The sequence below is a fragment of the Mauremys reevesii genome, linkage group 14 (genome assembly GCF_016161935.1).
Source record: "Mauremys reevesii isolate NIE-2019 linkage group 14, ASM1616193v1, whole genome shotgun sequence".
Classification (NCBI taxonomy): domain Eukaryota; kingdom Metazoa; phylum Chordata; order Testudines; family Geoemydidae; genus Mauremys; species Mauremys reevesii.
Window position 1 is genome coordinate 40,583,304 of NC_052636.1, and position 5,404 is coordinate 40,588,707.

General features: G+C 49.3%; 1 non-coding gene across 1 annotated transcript; it reads left to right on the top strand.

Moving 5' to 3' along the window:
• The first annotated feature begins 5,064 nt into the window (after positions 1-5,064).
• On the top strand, positions 5,065-5,136 carry TRNAG-UCC. The gene has a single exon. It is a non-coding gene; the product is annotated as a tRNA-Gly (tRNA).
• Positions 5,137-5,404: the final 268 nt, after the last annotated feature.

Consider the following 5,404-nt stretch of genomic DNA (forward strand, 5'->3'; position numbering starts at 1 on the left):
AAGGAGTTGGCCGATGAGATTGCAGAGCCATTGGCCATTATCTTTGAAAAATCATGGCAATTGGGGGAGGTCCCGGATGACTGGAAAAAAGCTAATGTAGTGCCCATCTTTAAAAAAGGAAAGAAGGAAGATCCAGGGATCTACAGGCCAGTCAGTCTCACCTCAGTCCCTGGAAAAATCATGGAACAGGTCCTCAAGGAATCAATCCTGCACCACTTAAAGGAGGAGAAAGTGATCAGGAGCAGTCAGCATGGATTCACCAAGGGCAAATCATGCCTGACTAACCTAATTGCCTTCTATGATGAGATAACCGGCTCTGTGGATGAGGGGAAAGCAGTGGATGTGCTATTTCTGGACTTTAGCAAAGCTTTTGATACAGTCTCCCACAGTATTCTTGCCAGCAAGTTAAAGAAGTCTGGGCTGTATGAATGGAAGGTAAGGTGGATAGAAAACTGGCTAGATGGTCGGGCTCAACGGGTAGTGATCAACGGCTCCATGTCTAGTTGGCAGCCGGTATCAAGTGGAGTGCCCCAAGGGTCGGTGTTGGGGCTGGTTTTGTTCAATATCTTCATTAACGATCTGGAGGATGGTGTGGACTGCACCCTTAGCAAGTTTGCAGATGACACTAAACTGGGAGGAGTGGTTGATACGCTGGAGGGTAGGGATAGGATACAGAGGGACTTAGACAAATTAGAGGATTGGGCCAAAAGAAATATGATGAGGTTCAACAAGGACAAGTGCAGAGTCCTGCACTTAGGACGGAAGAATCCCATGCACTGCTACAGACTAGGGACCGAATGCCTGGGCAGCAGTTCTGCAGAAAAGGACCTAGGGGTTACAGTGGACGAAAAGCTGAATATGAGTCAACAGTGTGCCCTTGTTGCCAAGAAGGCTAATGGCATTTTGGGTTGTATAAGTAGGGGCATTTCCAGCAGATCGAGGGATGTGATCATTCCCCTCTACTCAGCACTGGTGAAGCCTCATTTCAAGTACTGTGTCCAGTTTTGGGCCCCACACTACAAGAAGGATGTGGATAAATTGGAGAGAGTCCAGCGGAGGGCAACAAAAATGATGAGGGGGCTGGAGCACATGACTTATGAGGAGAGGCTGAGGGAACTGGGATTGTTTAGTCTGCAGAAGAGAAGAATGAGGGGGGATTTGATAGCTGCTTTCAACTATCTGAAAGGGGGTTCCAAAGAGGATGGATCTAGACTGTTCTCAGTGGTAGAAGATGACAGAACAAGGAGTAATGGTCTCAAGTTGCAGAGGGGGAGGTTTAGGTTGGATATTAGGAAAAACTTTTTCACTAGTAGGGTGATGAAGAACTGGAATGGGTTACCTAGGGAGGTGGTAGAATCTCCTTCCTTAGAGGTTTTTAAGGTCAGGCTTGACAAAGCCCTGGCTGGGATGATTTAGTTGGGTTTGGTCCTGCTTTGAGCAGGGGGTTGGACTGGATACCTCCTGAAGTCCCTTCCACCCTGAGATTCTATGATTCTATGATCTCCCTCGTGCAGGTCACTGGCAGCCTGAATTTGTTCCTTATCCTCCCAGAGTCTGGGGGCTGAAATCAGCACTACCCAGCCCCTCCGTATGTAGCAGGAACACACACAAACCTGGTCTTTAAAACAAGCTGTCCCCTTCCTTCTCAGGGAAGAGTTTTCTGTGATTGAAGTTGAGCTTCAGTTCCCCTCTCCTAGGGACGGGGCGGGTGTGGGGCCAGCTCCCAGTGCGATCTGTTTTCACCTTTGCTCCCTTTCAGTCACTCTGGGATGGTAACTCTGCTCCCAGCTGTCAGGCAGCTTCCAGCCCATCCACCCTGCTCACTAACTCTGTGGTCATGTGTCACCCCCTCTGCCAGCACACACAGCCTGCAGGAAAACTACTCCTGCCAAATGCATTGGTGGTATAGTGGTATGTATAGGTGCTTTCCAAGCAGTTGATCTGGGTTTGATTCCCAGTCAATGCAATAATGGCTTTTCTCTTCTGTTGTTTCCTCATCTGGAAGTGGTTTAATTTCAGTCCCATTGTGTTACAATTACAGTATCTATAGAATGAGACAATAAATGTGTCGAAGTCCAGCAGGTCGTACAGGATGGAGGCACACAAGGGGCTGGAATGTGTCATCTGAGAAAGACAGAACACTTGGAAACCTGCATCTCCCCTCCCCTGGCCTTGCGTGTTATGATTCCAGCTGCACGAGCTGTTTGTAGGATGTTCCTGCATGGTGGGGAAATGAAGTTTTGAGTCAGTTTTTGCTCCTGCAGATTCCTTTGCTGTTACAATTATAATGACATGAACAAAAGGGAGGCAGAATAAACATAACCCCCAAATTGCAATACAGGCGGGGAAAGAGACGATCACGGTTAAGCCAAACACGTCAAAATAAAAATTAATACTAAAAAAGGGGAGGGGGGAAGAGATCAGGTATGTGGAGATACCCTTGATATTTCAACGCACATTGTTAGAATCAAAGTTCAGACTTGACACTGGAAAACCTGCAACTACCTGTCTCTCTGAACACCTGTGATGAGCAAGATGGAGTTGGGACACCTGTTCTGCTTCAATCATTTATTGTCTCTCTGTTCTCTCCTTCTTCGCCCCCCAATTCCTCGTCTCCAATGTCTCTGCCTTTCTCCTCTTGCTCCCTCTCCCCTGCCCTTTCCAGGAACTCACACTCTACAGCATTTAGGACAAGCCAGAGCTCTCATGTTCTGCACATGAGCCTGTGTCAGAGGACGTGTGACCCCGGTCAGAACCAGTCACCAGATCAATATGACCCTTTATGAGCGACTTCTCTGCCTGCTCTGCAATTTACATCTCCCCTCTTCCCCCCCCCCCACCGCAAACAGGGTCGGGTACAGCTCTGACTGAGAGGCCTAACAGGAGAAATTTCAGCCCAAAGACAAATTTGTGTGAAATGCTGAGAAGTGAAGAGCCCCCTTCCCCTCCCCCCAAATCCCCAGAACACTAGTGTCACCCCCATGGCACCAGCACCGGGAACCCAGTGAGATGGGGTTACAGAATACAAGGGGGGAGGCAGCAGGGAGAGAGGTGACAGGGAATCTCTCTTTTTCTTTCTCTCGTCACTTTCTGTTCTTCTCTTTCCTTCCAGGAACTGCAGTCACAGCAGGGAGGGGTTTGTCTCCGTGTCTGTCACGGAGGTGGTTGAAGTGATGGATTCTGTGACTTCCTGCAACCTCCGTGACTTCTGCAGTGGCCACAGTGGCTGACTCCAGGGCCACTCAATCAACTGGCTCCAGGGACCGCCCAAGCAGCGGCCAATGCGGCTGGCCCTGGGGACCACTTGTCCAGTGGTCCCGAGGGCAGCAGGAGCAGCCACAGCCTGGTGACCTCTGGCAGCACTTCTGGGGTGGCCAGAGCAGCAGCTGGCCCCCTGGGGCTCCCCCCTGCCCTAGCAGCAGCTGGAGTGGCAGCGACTCTTAGGGCTTCTCCCCTGGTCGCTGGTGCTCATTATCCATCAAATAAATCAAAACACTTTCCCCTGCAAGTGGATTTAGCCCGGGACCCTCAGAATCAGCAGCTGTTACGCCCCCACTGAGCTCTCTGGTCAGGTGTCCTAGTGCCGGGAGCCTCCGATGTAGATCTTAAAATAGCGTTTTTGCATCAGGGGGGCTGAAAATTTGGACCAGACATTGTAGCTCCACTGTTATTTTACTGAATTGCTTCAAAACAGCAAGTGTAGAAAGTCTCCTAAGTGCCAGGCTCTCTGCCATGGAAACAGCTGCCCCTGCTCTCCAGGAGTCTGTGCGTTCCACCCAGCAACGTACACACCTGCTCCGCACTGAAGGGGGGTCAGACAGTGACGGTAACGCAAATCTTCCGACTAGTAACCCAGGTCCCTTTCTTTAACCCAGGACATGCCAGTCACCTGTTAGCCATGGCGTTATCTTCACCTTCAAATACCTCTCAGGACATTGAACAGAGGGAGTGAACCCCCCCAAATGGCTCCCTGTTGAGGCGTTGTACCGAACCTGCCCCTGGAGACTGTCTGGTTTTATACTCTTAGAGCTTTTTCTCTTCAAACCCCTTATCCCAATCTCTGGGCCAACCTCCGCATTTCAGAGTTTAGAATTTACTCTCATCACCCTCCTATGGCACTTTCCATGTGAATTGGGCAAAGCAAGTTGGCGAAGCTCCGTGGCTAATGAAAATCAATGCTCTGGGTGAGGCCTGAACTCACACCCACCGCTGCATTTCCCCCTGCATGAGCCACTATAGGTGCTTCTTAGACAAACTTGGGCTGTCGGTGGTTATGTGTGTCTGTGCTTCACCACTTTGGCTGCTCTGTGAAAAGCTGTTGGTTCAAACAGAAGCTGGTGGGTTTTTGTTTTGTTTTAAGCAATTAGAGTCTAGTACATTTTAACAGGCAGAAAATGTCCTATTCTGGTCTAGCCCCATTTGACTCCTTCTGTCCATCTTCTTCCTTCCCCCTCAGTGTCTTTCCTTCCCCATTGAGGACATGCAGAGATGAACCCCAGTCAGTCTGTGTCACAGAGAGTCTGTATCTCCTAAGGAATGTGAGTGAAGGATTCCGGCTGAATTAACGCCGCTCACCTGGGTTAGAAACATTTGTTTCTTTTGAGCAGATAGTGGGAAATGGGACATTAATTCAGAGCCAGGAGGCAAGGCAGAGAGGCTTCATGCTCTTGATCTCCATGAAGGGAGAGAGGATCCCCAGGAAGGAACAGAGCTTCCTTTAGATTCAAGCTGGGTCTCCTGGAAGTTGGAAAAGACCCTTGGTCACTGAGGATCTCATGGGATCGTGCTGCTCCAGAAGCTTGAGAGTCCTGGGTGCGGGAAGGGTGTCACTGCACAGTCTGAAATGGAAGGGAGGACCCTGGAAGGGACGGGGAGGAACAGAAAATGGAGAGGAATGAAACAGAATAAACGCCTCTTCTCTCTCCCATCCCCAACCCAGCAAGAACTGTTATCAGTGGGGAAACTCCCCACCATGAATGGCAGAGACCACAGAGACATTCGCCTCATGCTGAGAAGTAAGGTGACCAGACACCAAGTGTGAAAAATCAGATATTTTCACCAGATGCCTTGGTGGTATAGTGGTGAGCATAGCTACCTTCCAAGCAGTTGACCTGGGTTCGATTCCCAGCCAATACAATGATGTGATGATTCCTCCACTGGGAATTGGTTTAATTTAAGTCACATTGTATCAGTTTATCAATGGAATGAGAGAATCAGTGTCCCAAATCCCAACAGGTCATTAAACACCCAGTGGAGGAAGAAAATGGTGGGACTATTTAATGAGCTGTTGGAGTCATCCTGGTATTACAATGCTTGGTTTATTTTTTTAAAAAAATTTCCTTTACTTCCCTCTCCCTTTTAGACTCAGAGCCTTTAAGGTCAGAAGGGACCAGTGTGATCATCT